The following is a 21,435-nucleotide window of genomic DNA, read 5'->3' as shown; positions in this document are numbered from 1 at the left end:
CTCTCTCTCTCTCTCTCTCTCTCTCTCTCTCTCTCTCTCTTTCTCTCCCTCTCACACTCTAAATTACATTTCATGAACAACATTTGACTGGACCGCAAGACCCGAATAACTACTTATTGCAAAATTCGATTGACTTTGCAACAAAACTGTTCTTACCTCTAACAGTCCTGAACTTTGGGACCCGATATCGTCAACCCGAGGCCAGAAGCTCGTAGTGCTTGGCAATAACATGCGTGCAGTCATTTGCAATTGTCTTGCCTTTGCGAGCGGCACGATGAGCGGACTGATGACAATGATGATGATGATGATTTTTATAACATAGAAATTCCTGGCAACGAAGAAACAAATTCAAATGAAATGCGCGGACAGGCCATCAATCAACCACCGACGTTTATCACTGAATCCACCGTATTCATTTCTTGCTGATTAAACGGCACATTTCTGAAGCACTATAAGCTTTCATTTTGAAAGTCAAGCCGCAAAACACACATGGATTAAAGTCATAAAAGGAGAACGATGATTTATTGTAATGTGTGACATGAAAGCAGGTAAACGTATTTATATCACCAAACTCAAGACATCTGGCATTCAAAATAATGCCAAGACCTGGGATTGCTTTGTTTCTCAATCGTCATTAAAAGATCGCAGCAGCTGTATCCCCACTCCCGCCTCAATGTGTCAAGCTTTCCATGCACCAAAACCGGTATAGTAGGGAGCTCTGTAGATTAAAAAGAGCAAATAGAAGAAGACGCGGTCACCTAAAGAAGTGCATCTTGTGCAGTTTGTATTGACATCTTATTTAACTCTCGGTGTTTAAACAGTTGTCAGGGTCACAAAGTCACGTACAACCAACATCTGTGTATGTGTTAACAGAGGATTCACGGATTCTGCACACACTCGCACACACACACACACACACACACACACACACACACACACACACACACACACACGCGCGCGCGCGCGCGCTTCAATATTAGTACTGTTATACTTGCGCACTTGATAGAAAAATGTACCATCTGGGTCATCACATAAACACAGCTAAATAACGTGCAAAATAGCACATCACAACAAGCGATAAATTGCAACACATTACAACAATATTAAAAGTGGGTCATAAAATGCAATTACACAAACAAAATCAAAGCATCTACCATATCTGTCCGTTTACTTAATATGTCTAAACAGTTGTAACGTGTCATTTCCAACACATTAAAATGTTAATATAAGCTAGGTACAATACAGTTCAAAAAAGAAGGTTAGAATAATCATGGTTTAACTTAATATGCACTCTAATTTCTTTGCTTGATTAAAAAAGAAAATGTTAAATAACCGAACTTAACTTCGTCATTTTAAGCGCAACTAAGAAAGTATGTATGTAACAAATAGCGTCTATAGTGAGTTACAATAAAGCATATAACAACATGGCCCTGATATCACAATTTTTAAAAAACACTCTCACACCCACCCACCCACACACACACACACGCGCACTCAGTCACTCACTCATACACACACACACACGTACACACACACACACACACACACACACACAAACACACTCACACACACAAATCATTCATACACACGCTCGCAAAAAATTCGTGCAGACAAGGAACAGATGCGTGAATTCACGTGCATTATTACCTTTCAAATGGGTACATATCAACAACTTTACCCCCATTAATTAAGTCCTTTTTTTCAAAGAGGCGCATTCAGTACATTCTTAGCAGAACAGTTTCAGATAAATGAAATTAAAAATAAGTGTCAACAAAAAGCTAATTCTAGGCAATCTTGTGAGAAATCTATTGCAATGAGCATCATAATTGTGCATAGAGTTCCAAAGCTATAAAACCATCAGTTAAGTTTGAAAATAAAAGAGCGATTACCTTTGTTTCGAATGACATGTTTGGTTTGGGTCAGTCGAGTAATACTACAGGAACAGTAAGTGTTCGGGTATAATATTGATGGACTGACGAAATCACACAGGCAAAAAAACAGGCTTTTTGTGAGATGAAGCTAATTCTGTTTGTTTTTTGTGTTTTGTTTTGTTTGTTCTTTGTTGTTGTTGCTTTAGTGAAAAACCCAAAAATTGTAAGTATTATGATGTAATTAGTGAGTGCCTTCGCTTGTCCAATTGTAACGAACCCTTCATTTGTTTGCCAGAGAGATGGGGAAAAATCACACGCATAAAAACGAGGTACGCCATCTTTTTCTGTCTTGTATTTTTCCTGCATTACATCTGATGCCTGACTTTTGAAATGTTTTTCTCTTGTGTAAATCTCGTGACTGATTCTTAAAAAACAAAAAGAAGAAAAAGCACACACGTACATGTAAAATCAAATTAATTGAAATTAAGCGAAAAGCTTTATTTCATCAGCAATGACGATAAAAAGCGCTTGGGACTTAAATATCCCTTATAACAAAAAAGAGTGCTATTGCTTCAGTTAGGCCGCACACAAAAATGCGATCTGTCATGTGTCAAATGACTGAACTCGCCGGGTACAACTGAGTGAAAAGATACTGTCATTTCCTTCGTTTATGATTTCGTTACTTTTCTTGCAGAGTGGTAAAAAAGTATTTCCTTCGCCGTGTATGATTAGTTTTGTATTCCTGGTGCACTTTATCCGTCGGTGATTTAACGGAATGACAAGATATGTAGACATTTTTTCGTGACTGATTAGCTGACTTTTCCTGCACTTTCCTCGCAAGTGATTTTGCGAAGTGAAAGTCATTTCTTCTCTGTGTGATTAGTTTACTTTTCCTGGTGCATATTACCTGATCTTAGCCGAGCCCTCTGATAAGTGGGCTACACCCGGCATAGCCTACATCATCTATAATTACATGAATCTGAAAACCATAAAGATTATCGACATGTCTGGATGTGGCTGCAAAATATATCTGCTGATGCAAACGACAAAAGAAACTTTGTTCCTGCAGCGCTCAGCTGACTTTTCTTGGCTGCTGTTGCTGTGGTAACCGCAATCTTCTCTCAAATATGACGAAGCTCTAGGCTGGGAATAAAATGCTCCAAAGCGGCTGCACCGTGAAGGTAAATAATGCTCTTGCCATATCGAACATAAAAACACGTTTCTTCACGTTAGAACAATGACAAGACCTATAAAGGTGTGTGGGTTTTTTCTTCTCACGTTGTCATGTGTGTGTGTATGTGTATGTGTGTGTGGGTCTGTGTGTGTATGTGTGTGTGTGTGTGTGTGTGTGTGTGTGTGTGTGTGTTTGTGTGTGTGTGTGTGTGTGTGTGTGTGTCTGTCTGTCTGTCTGTCTGTCTGTCTGTCTACAGATGACTACACACACGAAACTTAATGGAGTTTGTCAATTCGCATCTCTCGCCATAATGTTTTTAACATTTTCCGTGACCACGTTCTTGGACTAAAAGATGTGTGCAATATGCCAAAGTAGACCTAAATACCATGTTTACAATGTTTTTACGTTATTAAGCACAATGTCGTGACCTAAACTACCCCAGATAGAAAGAATGTTCTCTTTCGTCGAGCCTTAAAGACTTCCATGAAGTAATTGACGTAATCGGTTTACGTGCGCAACATGATGTCACCCTGATCGAGAACATCGTTGTCCTGCCCGGACAATGATGAAAATTAATTTGTAAAATAAAACTGCAGTTTTCGACTCCTTGCTAAGAGGTCAATGAAACTTGTTATAATTTCAAATGGATAGATGCCTGAGGCGTGACTGAAAGCCCTCGGGGCTCCGTGCACCTGGAAGTGACAAGCACAGTAACTTTAACTGGGCGGTTTAAAATTAACAATACGATGAACCATCCCAAGTGGGTGAGCTGGGGTAGGTGTTGTCTAGTAACGCCATTTTTTCGAGCAGAAAACGAATGAATCGTCTTTCACGTAAGATTCGGAGCAGGTTACTGCAGTTTCGATGTTCTACCACGCTCTGGGGAAAATAATTGTTTGCTTTTGCCCGGTGTATCGCAGATAACAGGTCTTCCAAATCAAACAACACACACGTTGTCTACTTCTCTTTTATATCTTTTTTTCTTTCTTGTTAAACACGGCTCTGGATTTTACCATCAAAAAGCTTCAGTAATCACACAAACATGCTCTCAATCGGAATGTTGAAGCAATCCAGGGCTCGAATGACGCCTTTCTCAACAAAGATCCTCCTATAGGATTACATTTTTTCGGCCATCAAAGTTTCGGAATTTTTCCGAAGATTAAGACAGACATTGGCGCTACTAGTTCCCTCTGCAACCGTGACATAAAAATGGTTGTGCGGCAATGCTGCTGACAAGACGACAACGTTTTCTGCGAATGGAAATAAGTTTCGGCGTTAATCCGAACTGAGGCCGAACGACATCCTCTGTGTAAAACCCATCTGCAGCTTTTGCATGTGGATTTCAAGGTTTGTTTCAGTCACAGAACAAGTATCTTTCTCCAGGTTCACATGGTAAGGGGACCCGACTGAGGTGTCTCAAAGAGAACAGAACAAAATGATCAGACCCTTTTTATTTATTCATGGTGTCACGTCCCTACAGGCCAAGGACGGCCTATCAACAAGCGCACGTTCGCACTGTAATTTCTTGATTAAAAACGAAAAGGGTTGGTTTACCACATTCACCACAGCGTGGCTGAGACAATCAATCCAATAGACGAATTCCGAAAATAACTCTGTCGGGTCTGTAAGGTTGTGGGAGAGTGACCTTTCCTTGCAAAACCTCGTACAAACATTGGAGGGGCAAATGTTTCCGAATCCCCCCTCGCTAGTGATTGGCCTCTCCAATGTTTGTACGGGGTTTTGCAAAAATAAGGTCACTCTCCCACAGCCCATACAAACCTGACGGAGTTATTTTCGAAAATCGTCTATTACCGCTTTCCGAATCAAAACACTGAATAGAATGATATGATCCGTTCCTCACGACAGAATGATTGGGTTTAGATAGGCTGTTTTGGAACAGACTCCAGCGGGAAATAAGCTCCAACACAGAAATCTCATAATGACATCTCATAAAATTCTGCACAGTTAAACACTAGCGTATGAGATTTACAATTTCGAAAGGCAGTTTCATTATCATTCAAACCGGCTAAAAGATCCATGGTATTGTGTGCGTGTTATCCTCCGAAAACGGCGTATGGCTGCCTAAATGGCGGGGTAAAAAACGGTCATACACGTAAAATTCCACTCGTGCAAAAAACACGAGTGTACGTGGGAGTTTCAGCCCACGAACGCAGAAGAAGAAGTGTGCGTGATAAAACATCCGTCTGCTTGGGTAGCCAAAATAATACTACCTTCTCTTTAGGTAAATGCTTCAGATAGGATTGACATCAAACGCCGACAATACTTACGTTTATTAGGGACTTATGGGACAATTGATTAGAGGAACGCCGGAAAAACTGTTTCCGCTCTTTTTTTCGGCGGTAAATAATGTCCAAATGCCCCCTAACTGCCAGGAGCATGTCGATGTATTCGTAAGTCGATAGATCTGGGAGGGCTCAAATAAATCAATCCACTGATTCCACTGGAACGCCTTCCACAGGAACATGAGCGTTCGTGCTTTTTTTCTGTCATGTGTGTGTCAATTTGAGTATGCAGTACTGCTGTCAGTGTGTTACACGAAGAAGAAGAAAACACGAATAATGTCAAATGATTTCAGACGACCAAGGTGGACAGGAAGTGCCAGTGTGCCATCTACTTCCAGACCGCTAAGTCGCGTTGTTGCAGTCCAAGAAGCAAAACTAGGAGTGGAAACAATACGCCACGCAGCACTGACAGAGCGGCTCTAACCATACACCCCCTTCTTTACCTGTAATTTGTTAATGATATGATTCCATTGACCTTTTCATCTTTTCCTCGACCCCAAACAAAAATTTATTCACACTATTTTCTGCGGCCTGTCCCTCAGTGCATGCTGCGTTCACATGCATATCATAAAGGACGCCTTTTGCTGTTGGGCAACAATTCAGAGTGAATTTAATTAAAACTGACGGAGAGGGCACGGTTATTCTGTGCACATATTATCATAGAGGCAACACTGGTAAGTAATTCAGTCATACATTACAACATGTGTTCTCCACACTGCATCTTTAAGTACAGGAATACATGCGATGAAAGGACACCCTTGGGACCAGCCAAACCCGCTGAGTGTCCCTACATTGTAGGTGACCTTTCAAGGTAGGTGTATTTGGGTCAGTATCATAGGACATGGGACAAGAGAATGTGTACATTATTGGGAGGTGTTCTCTCATCAGAGGCATCTCCTCACTGTGACATCATAGGTACCACCGTACACTGGATGACATCACCAATCAACGCTTTCTGGTCGCTCAATCTCGTACCTTCTTTGAGACGAAAGTGTATTTAGCCTACATCTTTCGCATTTGTGTGACTGTAAATGCGTAAATTTGTTTCTACAGTCAGTGTACCTCCAGTATTTCATAGATTTGTGTTCCATTGAGAATGCTTACACCACATTCGCTTATGTCACCACTATTTCCAGCTCGGTTCGCTCACATAGCAGCTTGCTTTGAGGTTAACCCACAACACGGCGTGTGCATGGAGCATCTCATTCACGTGGTTCTGCACGGGTTCAGGACTTCAATTTCCAGACCGTCTAAACAAATAGGGGCCAAAGCAAAAGCTGCTTGGCCGCTGAAAGATGCTTGTCTGTTGTTCAATGCTCATCCTGGAGAAAATGTAAGTTTTACGCCCTCACGGCAAAGCCATTAGGGGCATGTTACACGGGAAAACCCGGCTTTGTATGAAAATAAAAAATAAAAATGCAGGGGGGGGGGGGGGGGGGGAATGCTCATCCTCCTAACCTGCCCGTTTATATCGGTACGGTACGGAGTAATTCCCGCTGTTGGAGATCGGTAAACATTTTGCTTTCGTAGCATTGTTGCCTACAATGATGTGGCCTTGTGTCGTAACCGCAGCCCCTTCGTTACTGCACTTGTGGAAAACTACAAATCCTTCGCGTAATATACGTTTCTGCTCTCAATGTCTTGAACGTATAACAAGTCGCGTAAGGCGAAAATACAATATTTAGTCAAGTAGCTGCCATTTTTCAGCAAGACCGTATACTCGTAACATCGTCAGTCCACCGCTCATGGCAAAGGCAGTGAAATTGACAAGAAGAGCGGGGTAGTAGTTGCGCTAAGAAGGATAGCACGCTTTTCTGTACCTCTCTTTGTTTTAACTTTCTGAGCGTGTTTTTAATCCAAACATATCATATCTATATGTTTTTGGAATCAGGAACCGACAAGGAATAAGATGAAAGTGTTTTTAAATTGATTTGGACAATTTAATTTTGATAATAATTTTTATATATTTAATTTTCAGAGCTTGTTTTTAATCCGAATATAACATATTTATTTGTTTTTGGAATCAGCAAATGATGGAGAATAAGATAAACGTAAATTTGGATCGTTTTATAAATTTTTATTTTTTTTTACAATTTTCCGATTTTTAATGACCAAAGTCATTAATTAATTTTTAAGCCACCAAGCTGAAATGCAATACCGAACCCCGAGCTTTGTCGAAGATTACTTGACCAAAATTTGAACCAATTTGGTTGAAAAATGAGGGCGTGACAGTGCCGCCTCAACTTTCACGAAAAGCCGGATATGACGTCATCAAAGACATTTATCCAAAAAATGAAAAAAACGTTCGGGGATTTCATACCCAGGAACTCTCATGTCAAATTTCATAAAGATCGGTCCAGTAGTTTAGTCTGAATCGCTCTACACACACACACACACACACACGCACAGACACACATACACCACGACCCTCGTTTCGATTCCCCCTCGATGTTAAAATATTTAGTCAAAACTTGACTAAATATAAAAACCAGAGAACAAAGGTTGCTCATACCTTTGTAGGTTTGTTAAAAGCAAAGTCTTTCTCAGTTTTCGACTAAATACAACGGAGCTGGAACAAATATGCCAAAGGACAAAAGCAACTACTTTCAACAAAAAGTGAGTAGGCCTTTGGCTGGTAATATTAATGACGCCAATAGAAACATTCGGAATAACAATAAAGAAAGTCTGTTTCTTTTTCTATTGTAACCCAATCGCTTCCAACATAATTCAGATCTTGCAAGATAAACTGTAACTGTTCCAGTCAACAGACACACACATACACAGTATCCCTCAACGTGTAGGCCTATTCTAAAAGAACGGATGGGTTGCTGCCCTTGGTCCATTAGGGTTTTCCCCAAAACTCTAGCGTGTGTTGCTACAGCGTGAACCAAGTTACGTTGAACAAAAGTAAAACTTTCTGGTCACTTCGTCTTTTTTTTCGTCTTGTTCCAACCAAAGACAAGGCACATGCATAAATGACTTTTTTTCTCCAAACGAGCAAAGTTTGCACATGTTTGCACGACATTTCAGTGCAACTCTGGTGTCAATGTCTTGTATGTATCGACCACACATACTGTTCAGCACAAAGGTCAAACGGGGTCGGCCCGCTATTGCGCGGGCCGCTATTGCGCGGGGCCGCTATTGCGCGAATCTTTAGGGTTAGGGTTAGGGTTAGGGTTAGATTCGCGCAATAGCGGCCCCGCGCAATAGCGGACCCGCGCAATAGCGGCCCAGCCCCGGTCAAACTGGCAGTAAAAACATACACCGCATGCAATTATTTCCCCGCCACAGCGTTAGGCGAATTCATCGGAAAAAAACATTGCTTCAGCGAAGAATAAAAGCAAACATTGAGTCTGGCTGAAAAGATGCCATGTCAACAGTGCGTTCACCCTTACCTCGCTTCTGCGGCCACATTCAGATTCAGGTTGCTTTTCAACTTAGAGACAAATGCCTGGAAATCTGGGATAATCGTTAAGCAAAACCGTTTGTTTCTCCAGCCGCTGCCATCAGGCCATCGATTTTGTCTGAGCGTTAATACCGCGGGATGGGAAGCAGAGTGAAATAGGGGGAGGAAGCATGACAACAGAGGGAACAAGAGAAGATAACGAACAAGAGAAGATCATGAACAGCCCTCGAGAAGATAAAGAACCGTCAACCCCACCCTCGATGGAATGACGTCTTTGTGTATGGTCGATATACCTAGGCTGGTCCAAGCGTCGTGTAGATATAATTTATATTGCATCTTCATTACCTCAATGCGGTGTCGTTTCAAAGAAATGCGCGCAAATTCTTTTGTCAGAGTAGACAATCAGTGCCATCTAAAAGTCAAGCCCACGGTTAGACAAATAAAAACCGAACAGAAAAAAATATATAAAAAAACCTCCTAGCTTGAACGGTCAACCGATACTTCACTTTCTTCTTCTCCTCCCCCTTCTTCTTCTAGTCACTGCCATTCTGCAAACTCAGGTAAGGCCAAATCATGCATACCCCTCTACAGGAATCTACAACGGGCTTCTTCGTGTTCTTACATTCATGGTGTTCTTACATTCATGCTGCAAAACCGCCCAATAGTATGCAAACCCCTATGTGGAAATCTACTGCGGGCTTCTTCTTCTTCTTCTTCTTCTTCTTCTTCTTCTTCTTCTTCTTCTTCAATCCATTTGCCATACTGCGAACCCAGACAACAACTGTGCAAAGCCCTGGGTACAGGGGCATAGGCTTATTCTACTCATATCCTTTTCTTTTTATGCAAACCTGGTCAGTCGAAATTAGTCAAGGCCCTCTGCAGGAATTATCTACTACGGTCTTCTTCTTTATCTTCTTTTATGCATTTGTCATACTGCAAACCTGACCAAAGCTTTGCGTGATATAACCCTCATCGGGAATCTTCTTCTACTGCGATGCCGGTGAGCTGCATGTGAGCACTCGTAGGGCACGGGTGCGCTTTGACGTGTGTGGCCGGTTTTTCCCCTGCCATTTAGGTAGCCATACTTCGATTCCGGGAGAATCGGGAATCTAAACCGGGCTTTTCAAGTTTTCTTCTTATATATGCTGCAAACCGCCAAAAAGCATGTATACAACTCCAAGGGAATCTACTACACAGGCTACTAACGGTATACATGTATACGCAAGACCACAAGCGGGCCGTTAACGTTGGGATGGGCAACAACCCAAAGACAGAGAGCCGTGAGAACGTGGGCACTATTGTCCAAATATTTTGATACCGATAGAAAGCAGCGCTCCAGTCCCGAATCGTGTGCCTCCCTACAAATGGGCCAGAGTGGGAAGACCAAATATTGCCCTTAGCGCTGATCCAATATCTTACACACGGGAAGCCCAGCTAACAGGTCTGGAAGGTCAAACCCCGTTCTCGCAGCCAGCTGCTGCCTCAGTCGTGAAGATGATTTGAGAAAATACACACACACACGCACACGCACACACACACACACACACACACATACTCACACACACACACACACACACACACACACACAAACACACAAAAGATTTTTCAAAGACAAAAAAATCGCCATGTACAAGTCAACACTGAGTTTGAAGAATCTTATGCGCGAGCTTTATCCCAGCACTAATTATTGCGACGTTGATGTTAGTCTAACTGATTAGCTTCGTTTAGCAACAGTGGCTGCGGCCTCTCTTAGTTGGATCTTTGTCTTTCTTCACCAACTGCCAGACACAGATTGTCACGTGACACACTGACCTAGCTGACCTACTTTGTAGCAGACAACGGCAACGGGGGCAGAAACTTAACCTCGCTTACACCGCAGTGTTTGAAGAAACCCAAGCCAAGTTATCCGAACTAACTAGAGCTACCCGAAAAGTAGCAAGCCGTCAGCGTGGTTGTGATAAGCCTTCAGCGGAGAGTGTTGAAGGTGTCCGTTGACTACCCCGGGCCTACACCTGTGCCCCTTCATTACCAGGTAATTGGTCGCCTGTCCAGCCCTCACTGCAGGCGCCTACCTTTCTGGCATTTCTTGTTTGTCGAGGATAATGAACGGGGGGTGATGGCCTGACTGATAACTGACTTCTTGACACTGATAACTGACTTCTTGACACCAACCTGTCCAAGAGAAGAGAGGTTACTTCAGGGCGTCGGCAAGCGGGTTATTGTTGTCGAGCGTTCCTTGTTCCTGTTATACAGGAGCCAGTGAGAAAACAATAAAAAAAAATGAAAATGTTTAAAAAAAACAAGAAGATCTCGATTTTAACATCAAATTCCGAAGATTTGCGTGAGGGTTTACCGTGTATGACAGAACAACTCAGGGGAAATCAAATCACAGCGAGTAACTGGGAAAACTTAACGATATTTATGACCTGTCATCCGAAACAAAATAAGGACAGAACACGATGGTTTCAGCATTTATGCACATTGGGTAATAGTTCATAGCTAACTGAACACTCCAACATTAATATTTTCACAAGGTTTAATGCAGGCTAGATAACTACAAGATGCAACATCTTTTTTTTTTCTTTTTTTTTCCTCTTTGGGGGTGGGGGGCATGCAGTCTATTTTGTGACACATCTTTTACTCACTATATATCTACGATCTGCTGAGGCTTTCACATGGGATGAGACTATCCCTCAACTTGGACATTTAACAGAAATCATCATGCTGACTGCTTCAATTCAATTCAATTCAATATAACTTTCTTATCTGAATGTAAGACAAACAGAATGTTTTCTTTGGGCTCGTATACACAGGTATTACATCACATAATATCACACTCTTGTGCAGAGTGGGACTTGTTTGGTGAATTATTTAAAAACAAATTATTTTATATTTAATTGGGCTTTTTTAAATCCCCGTCTGCAAAGAAAGCAGTAGTAATTAAGGCTGTTGATTTCAGGTATGTGTCAAAATAGAAGGTGCCCATGGATCTGGCTGGATCTGAGATGATGAGCCAAATCGTTTACACGGAGAGGACTGTGAGATTTTACGAACAAGTCAATCTCTCGATGTGTAAACGTAGCTGACGAATGACCGAAACTTTGTTTCTTCGCCAGTCAACGGTCCTAATTAATGACTGACGACCATGCTTTGCAGGACCCCGATGGACTTGACATCCAACCTTTGAAATCCAAACATATACTACTGCTGAATAAGGCAAAAAATCACAAAATTGCGGGTAAATCAAAATCTTTCTTTCTCCATGTGGCAAAGTGAGTTTCAATGAACACCATTACATGGCCCGGGAGTGAAAAAGAATTCAAAGGAGTGTGTGTATGCGTGGGCGGAGGTGAGCGGTGTCCCTGAAGGTCCATTTTCTCCCCTAATGTGAGCCGAGCCCTGATGAAAACTAACGCTCTGTCTGGTTATCCCTGGAACCACGGGCTTCCTTCACTCTGTCTTCACCTTACTTTCTCATCCATCCTTTAAATGTATTTTGTCGTTCAACTGGGTTCTACTGGGAACCGTTCTATTTACGTACAGACATTTTCATCACGTAGTTTCATCCGTGGTTTAAGAAATACTCGCCTGTGAATCAACCACAACTATATTTGTTCACAAGGAGAGAGGTAAATTTAGACAAAACCCGTGTAACAGTTTTCCCCTGTATTATACAGTGCGTGTGATTTCTTCACAACCATCCGGATGCCCACTCGCGCAGGGCGTTATCCCGAGGTCCGAAGATGACAGGTTGCCCTGAGCGCAGACTAGCTAATAGAATCAGGAGGTCTGAGTAGGAAAGATCAGAGATTGCTAACAGCGTTGGCCCACCATTATCTGACCATCTGACCTAGTTGAAAGCGAGTGGAAGCACGAGCAAGGGAATCCAAACATGATGCACTCGGTACTGGGGCATCTTAAAACTGAAGATATTGCAATTCAGATCCTGGAAGCGTGATGGTGTCAACCCTACTTGCACACTCTAACCAGACCACAGGATCAACAGGACTGAGGTGCACGTACCAAAATTGGGTGTCACCCAAACGGGAGAGAACAAACCCCGGAATCTGATTCGTTAAAATCACAACAAATCTCAATGTCAACCAATCCAACACCGCGGCTGGCTCCCACCCGGTTGGTAACTTTCTCGTGCAGCTCGGCCCAGAGCTCCTGGTCTATGACCACAACATTATAATTGATGGTAACATTTCAAAACTGAGTATATTAATGTCATTCAGTTCCCGGGAGTGGTTAATTGACAACCTTACTTGCACACTCTAACCGGCCCACAGGATGGCAAGAGGTCCTGGTTTATGACGCAAAACACTTGATGGTAACAAAACTGAGGATAATGTAAGTCAATTCCCGGGAGTATTTAAATGTCAATTTACTCTACTTGCACACGCTCACGGGCCCGCACAATTGCCAGGGCTCCTGGTTTCAAAGATAATCCTTTAAAAACGTTCAAGAAAATGATTTTTAGAAATGTACCCAATCTTGCCCCACTGTGACCTTGAAACTTGAGGCAGGTCACTCAAGACTTGGGTTGTTTTGAGGTCATCATCCATGGGAGTATGGGAAGTTTCAAAGTTCTTACTCTCAAAACGTTAAAAAAGTGGTAATTTTCTATTTTGTTACACCCACATGACCCAATTGAGATATTGAAATTTTACTCATCAGCTTTTGCTAAAAGGGCTGCTCGAGGGCTAAATAGGCAACGATACTGCCAGACCAATGGTGGTTGATGACAGCTAATTTATATACAGCGGCTGACTCTTAATACATGGGCAAAGGAAGGAAACTCGGCTCCACTGATTTGATATAACTAGGGTCAACCAGACTTAAGTTATGTTTGAAGCTCATCAAACCACAGAAGTGTGTGAAATTTAAAGGCTCTAGCTTTAAAAACGTTCAGAAAATTGATAATTTTCCATTTTTGACCCCAACAGGACTTCTCTGTGACTTTGAAATTTGACGAAAGTTTGGTATGATGACATGTAATTCACATATGCTGAAATATAAAATTATACATCATATAATATTAATATGGCTGTTGCCATGACCATGAACCCCAAGAAAGGTTTAATGTTATGTAAATCAAAATACCAAAATCAAGCACCTATTAATCTGGTCTACGGCGCGCGAAGATTGAGGCCTTCGTAAACGTTCAACGTTGGCCAATAATGATTTTAACAATGTTGTGTCGTTTTGTATTATGTTGTATTTTGTTGATCAATTGATAAATATGTCTTCCCAACATATTACAAATCAAACAGAAATAAAGTCGTAGAGAACTACAATAATCATTGTTGCCGTCAAAACCTTGCAAGGCCTCAACCGTTCTCACGAGATCAGTTACATTTTCTCTCTCTCTCTCTCTCTCTCTCTCTCTCTCTCTCTCTCTCTCTCTCTCTCTCTCTCTCTCTCTCTCTCTCTCTATGTATGTATGTCTTTGTCTGTGTCTCCCTCTGAGTCTCTCCGCCTCTGTCTTTCTATGTCTGTCTCTGTCTATGTGTGTGTGTGTGTGTGTGTGTGTGTGTGTGTGTCTCTCTCTCTCTCTCTCTCTCTCGCTTTCTCTCTCTCTCATCTGACTCTTGGCACACAGGTCAAAGCAGAGTGCACGTGTACCTGTTGGGCGCAAAGTAAGAATCCGGGGCAGAGTTGGAATAATCGGGATTTCCCGAAACCTCATTTGATTTCCAACAAAGCGCCGCATTTCCGGAAACGAGCTGCCTCGTTCTAGAAAGGGCAACCCTTCGACTGGCACAAAAAAGTATACCCTTTTCACAGGTCATGAATAAGGTATATGAAAAAGCAAGGTCTTATACAGGGGAAGTCTTGAATTGGGGGTGTGGGGGTACACTGTGTAACAATTCTCTCAGTGACACTCAGCGCATGCAGCTAGCTTGTTGCTGCTGTCTCGATCTATTTTGAACACAATGATTTTTTTTCTCAGAGTAGAGTGTTAGTTTGTTACAACAGGCTGAAATCATCTTTAATTTGAATCAACATTTTGCAACAATCAATCACGTCAATATAGCGCACAGACTCGCACATTACGTTTCAAGAGCCTAGATTACCATGCAGTGACAATAGCCTACTCAATAAAGGGACGTAATGCTGTCTCTGCAGCCCAGAGAGACTGTGAGTTTAATATATAATCAGTTAAGACTGAGTAAAAAAAATATTACAATCGATAGTTACCAGTGAAACTGAAGTTATATCGGAACACTCTTGTTGTGTTTTTGCTGTTGTAAAATGTAAGATCTGAAACGTTAAAAATTACGTAAAATTGGTGCGTTTTGGTCGAGTGGGATGGGTCGTTGAACTGTGTTGTTACAACCCGCCGAAGTTATCAAAAGTGTTTTTGCTTTTTGTAATTCGGTTGGTTTGGTGCGTTATACAATGCATCTGCTTTTTCAAGACTAAGCATTGATCACATAGGCCATCATGACTTGTATCATTTTACATCGCATTCTAAGAAAGAGCAGAATTCTCACTATGAGCGCGATACATTTCTAGAATCGCGTAGCGCAAAGTTGGAATTCCTACAATGGCGGCCATTGTTAGAATTCCAACAAAGCGCAGGTCATTTCCGGAAAAGCGCCGATGACGAGATGGGTCGCAACATACCTAGGAGGGGGGTGATTTCTTGAATTAGCTGAGGGCGGAAGCAAATCGCTCACCTTCCACGTCCAAAACGTAGTGATATTGACACGCCAGATTAGTGCGGTAGCGTATTGTGCTAAGCAGGAAAGCGCGCTTTTCTGCCGGTATTCTTGTTAACTTCGCAATTTCCGGGAAACATCCACTTTCACTTTGAGACTGTTCTGTTTACATTCGACACTATCAAAACCACTTTGCAATACTGAAATAATTTTTTCTGTGTTGTTCGAAAGCTACAGCCAATCGTTATTATGTCCCCTTAGGTACAGTTTTATAACATTATTGGCACACTTATAGGAATTAATTAATGAACGCTACGAAAAGGGCAGCCTTTAACCTCCCTGTTGTCACTCAGCATTTTTTTTTATTCTCATCCACACTTTCAGCACTTCCCCCACCCGCCCTCCCTATCTCAGATGTAATTTGTAAATGACGTTTTCAGCCTTCAATCCACTATTTAACATAGTAAGTCAAGCTTTTCAAACCAAATTAATAATTGCTTTGATGTTTTGCTGATGTTCAGTTTATTATTCAATAAAGATCTCATGGTTCAAAATTTCATATGTTTTTTCAAAAACGTGCGTGTGTTCCATTTCAAACTAACCTCACTGATGTGAACTCCATTATTACTGTCACATCTGTTTTACAAATTACACCCATAATCCAAACCAACGCGCAAACACACACACACACCACAACTACACACATATGTACTCGTTACCATTAGCCAACGCTCGTCACAACACTGTCAGTCTCAAGTCTAAATAATAATAGTATAAATCATAACTAATTTTCTTCACACCATCATAGACATAATGTTGCTTCACATGTTCTTTGTACAATCGTTGGTTTTCACAATAGATATTGCATTACTGTAATTGTCTTCTTTTTCTTTAACAATATCTTTCCAAAAACAAAACTCAAAGACCACACAAGCTATTGCAACCTACTCCTATCTCTGGTCTCTCTTCCTGGGTACAATGGTACCTAAGACTTACATTCAAATGCTTACATTTCCATGCTACCCACATTGTCAAAATACCACTAATTATTCAAAACAAATGTTAACTACTACCTAACTTCATTTCAGACCCACACCCATTATTATACACACATTTCACATTTAAACCATTAGTCGGCCCCCTGTCGATATTTATCGACTAAGTTCCTTGTATTTTATTATTGTTGGAATTTTTCTCTCTCTCTGCATCTGTTACTTATTAGTGTCCCGACATGGGATATGGTTCTTAGATGTTATATTGATTAAATGTTTTGTGCCACCTAACCACGTGCTTTTACACGCTAAAGGCAAACATTGCTCTTACATAAACATATTTAATATAGTATAATCATAATACTCATGAAAATGTGTTTCTCTAATCAAAGCCCCAGTATGCCTCAAATGGTTTACAAAACGATTTAAATCTTCGAATGTAAAAAGCAGTTCTAACCTTATGGAACACACTTGCAATAGCATTTAATAGCATTAAATGAAACAGTTCGTTTGAATTGCTATTTAGCTCGCGTAAACCACACACCAGATTTCGTGGTTTATCTAACCCCTGAGCCATCGTGAACCCGTGTGATCCACTTTCCTTTTTTTTACAATTTAGTCGTCAGTTTGTGATTTCAATGCGACTGGGTGTATCTGCAATAGCACGTTATTGTGTACCTCTGATTCTAAAACGCAACAAACGGCTGCGAGTCACACGAACTTGTCGGCGGCGACTGGCTTCAAAGCGGAAAGCGAGCGCTATGCAGAAAAATCGTCTGCTTTGAGACACGACCTTTCGTGACCCTGCTTCCGGGCTATCTTTTTTAAAACTTTCAAAACTTCGAATTGTACTGATCTTGTCTTGATGAAAAACGAAATCTGTTGTGATTTAAGAATGTTTGTGTTACAAGCTGTCAATTTATTATTTAGATTTTAAAAGTTAGTTCTAGCGCCAAAACGAGGCGCCTGATTGTAGATCAGACGGTCCACGAAAATAAATTCTTTGAAAATGTCTCACTCTCGACAGAAAGCAGCCAGGATGTTCCCGTTCGCTGGTTCGGTGAGCGTTCAAATGGAAGGGTGTTTGTACTGTGTGTAAAAGCCTGACTGTATCTGTGATGATTTACGGGAGGCTTACTGTGCCTTTAACTGACAACAACAACGAATGACATTGTTGCAGGGGGGGGGGGGGGGGGGGGGAAAACGAATGTAAACCAGGAATGGCCACGTGTAAACAATCGCTATAAATGACGCAAGGTCAGTGATTGGCTGTAACATGTTTTGAAAGCGGAAAAACACTCAAGTCCTTAATGGCTCAAAACCGTAGGACTTTTAATATTAATTTTAACTATTGGCTGTAACCAGGTTACCAAAATTACTTCATTGACGCTTTTCGGTTCAATTGACAGGTCCATTCCCACTACCACAAAAAACCCAGCCTGTCCTCGTGTATTGTTCTATCGCCTTACTGAGTGGTATATGACGCGACAAGCATATCAGTAACACCGATCAAGTGGCGGACAGCAGCTTGTACAGTGACCCCAGCACACCGATGATCCCCTGCAAGGAGAGCTGATCGCAGTTCTTTCGCCGGTCAATGGCCATATCTGCAGCTTTCCCACATAGCACATTTTGGCTTTGTTACCTGGCTTGTTTTCGTGGTATCAAAGGGTCTAACAGGAGACGGATTAGTTGTTGGGTAAGACGGGAAGAGAGAGAGAGAGAGACCGAGACAGACAGACACAGACAGAGTCAGAGAGAGATAGAAAGAGACAAAGACACAGAGAGGGTGCGAGAGAGAGAGAGTGAATCAGAATTTCTTTTAAATTCTAAGAAAAAGGATTTATCACGAATTGTATATACATTAAACAACATTCTATACATTGAGCCCCACCCTTTGAAGAAAAAAAAAACAGCAACCCAAAAACAAACCATCCACCATGCATTGCGTTGATGAATTGCCGGAACAACAAGGTCTTTACCCACCAACAAGACATCAGCATATTAAGGTCATTTGAAGAAGCTTCCCTGAGTATCATTCAGTAACGATCGGTGTACAGCAATGCTCATGAATCAAGAAAAGCAAATGCACATGTATCCTACATACGTGAGAGAGACACTCGTGAGATAATAATCGTTCAAATCACACGTGTGTATATCATGTAAATGAGGTCATGTCAAGCAAGTCTGGCAGGGACCTGTTTTTCCACTGCTTATGATGCCAAAGTCACCGAGACAAACGTCATTATAGAAAACAAAATTGCGCTCGCTAATTACCCTCGATGAATTTTTAGAACTAACACGTCACTCCACACTTTCAGAGTGACGTTTCTGTACTTTGACGTAATAGATTGCACAGGGCTTTAGAAGAGATCGAGGTTCCAAAACAAGCGTCTTCAAGTTAGCTGCCTCGACTGCAAGACATTTTCAGTAAAATACACGTAAGTACAGTATGTAGGATAAAGAGAATACTACATGGCTTGCTGTGTCGTACCAGATTTACACTCGTTGCTTTTTCAAATAGTGAACAGCTCGCTTTCCCTCGCAGTTCAATATTAAAAAAAAAAAAAATCGTGTAAATCTGGTACGACACAGCAAGCCATGTAGTGTTCTCTTTATACGACTCACCTTCTTAATCAGTAATATGATTCAATAACAAATTATGTGCTGCTCTGGCTTCATCTGTTATAGAAAATGATGATGTCCTTCTGGTTAACCTGGGTTTCTTCCCACTGTGGCCTTGAAATTTGATGAGGATCAAGCAGACTTACGTCTTGATGTCATCAACTACTGGAAGCATGATTGTGAAGTTTCAAAAATATAGCATTAAAAAGAAACCAATACTTGTTTCTCAATTTTTGATTTAAACTTGTCTTCAATGTTCCTTGAAATGTGTCAAGGTCAGGCAGACTTTTGGATAATGTCAAGAGTGTATAAAATGCCAAAGTTTTAGCTTCAAAAGCATCCGAAAAAAACAAGAAATTCCTCCGAGGTAGGAAAAACACCCCCGTTGGTCAAAGGGAAATAACCATTCTCACTGCCACCAACTGAGAAGGTTATTTCCCTTTGACCATTACATATGTCCCTCTATAAGTCCTTGTAGAATCTTAATCCACCAATAACTCCCTAACCGTGTGTTTGACTGGTCCCAATTTTTGTAAGGACCGTCTCAGGAATGTATAGAACCTGTTCACCAAGTTTGGTGACGATCGGTCCGTTCATTCTTGAGATCTATATGCGAACACAAACACACAAACACACAAACAAACAAACAAACAAACAAACACATCGACCGAATCCTATACACACCCCTATACCGGGGGTGTAAATATAATCTTCCATTTTTTGACACATGACCCAGCTGTAACTTTAAAGTTTGGTTAAGGTCACACGACTTTTTCTTTACCCCAACTTGACCTTCCTTTGACCTTGAAATTTAACGAGGGTCAGCTAGACGTGAATCATGTTTGAAAATCAACAAAACCGTCCTAAAAGCATGTAAAGTTTCAAAACTCTAGCTTGAAAAAATATTGGAGAAAACCTTAACGTTTAGTTTGTTTTGTTCACGAACGGATGAGTGTGTGTGTGTGTGTGTGTGTGTGTGTGTGTGTGTCACGTGCGAGCGTGTGTGTGTGCCGGTGTGTGTGTGTGTGTGTGTGTCAGTGTGTGTCTGAGCAGAGTTTATATGCGAATCACCCTAACAGCACGGGGGATAACCTGTCAAAGGCCGAACAGAAGCCGAAGGCCGCTCATGACACGTGTGAAGGCAAGTTTTGTCTGTTTTCTAGGTATTGTTTGATTTATGTCGGGATTTAAGGTAAGCTACTGATTCAGCGATGACTAAATTTGTTTCTCGATGCATAAAAAGTCAGGGAGCGATTGATATTTGCCCGTAAATAGCCTTCAAAGCTGAAAACGTCCGCGATCGAGCACCGATGGGTTTTGCAAGTAGAAATGTGCTTTATTTCACCAAATCAGCTCGTATTTGGTGTGGATACGGGATTCTAGAGGACGAAGGAGTCATAAGAGGTGCAAAGAAGTGCTATTTGGGAGTAGAATAAATCTTCCGAGACAGTAGACAAGAGAAGGTCATATTTGAGAGATGCGCGTAGGCCGATTGTCTTTCCGACAAGCGAATGATACAGCAGATTAATCATTCGTTTTGACCAGAAACCTAGTCTCTAGTTTTTATGAATGAGTTTTTTTAATTAAAACAATCACGAGAACTCTCTCGCTTAGCCTAATGGCTGTTCGATGGGTTTCGCAAGTAGAAATGTGCTTTATTTCACCAAATCAGCTCGTATTTGACATCGGTTTGGTATATATATATATATATTTTCTAATCCTACCGCGAACTGGATAGCAGACGCGGCACGACTGTTGCACCACACTTTGAAGTAATCCCACACTTTGAAGTAAATTACTTCAAAGTGTGGGGATGTGCCCCACACTTTGAAGTAAACCATTTTTTACGTGGGGGGATCTTCCCACACTTTGAAGTAAACTCAGTGTGGGACTTTTGCATCGCCTGTTTGAGCCTGATGATTTTGTCAAAAAAAATGGCAAAGTCTTTTGGATGAGTGAACAGAAAAAGTGAGCGAGCCAAGAAACATAATGATGTTTGTTATCAGGCTTTAAGCAATGTCCCATTGTTGAGTGTGACGAAAACTCGTGATGACGATTTTAAAACATGTTGGGTCACGCATGGTCCAATCTTACATGGTCCAATCTTACATGGTCCAACCTTACATGGTCCGACCTTACATGGTCCAATCTTACATGGTCCAATCTTACATGGTCCAACCTTACATGGTCCAATCTTACATGGTCCAATCTTACATGGTCCAACCTTACATGGTCCAACCTTACATGGTCCAATCTTACATGGTCCAACCTTACATGGTCCAACCTTACATGGTCCAATCTTACATGGTCCAATATAACATGGTCCAACCTTACATGGTCCAACCTTACATGGTCCAACCTTACATGGTCCAACCTTACATGGTCCAATCTTACAT

This window comes from Littorina saxatilis, linkage group LG2 (genome assembly GCF_037325665.1).
Source record: "Littorina saxatilis isolate snail1 linkage group LG2, US_GU_Lsax_2.0, whole genome shotgun sequence".
Taxonomy (NCBI): domain Eukaryota; kingdom Metazoa; phylum Mollusca; class Gastropoda; order Littorinimorpha; family Littorinidae; genus Littorina; species Littorina saxatilis.
This window is presented reverse-complemented; position numbering follows the sequence as displayed.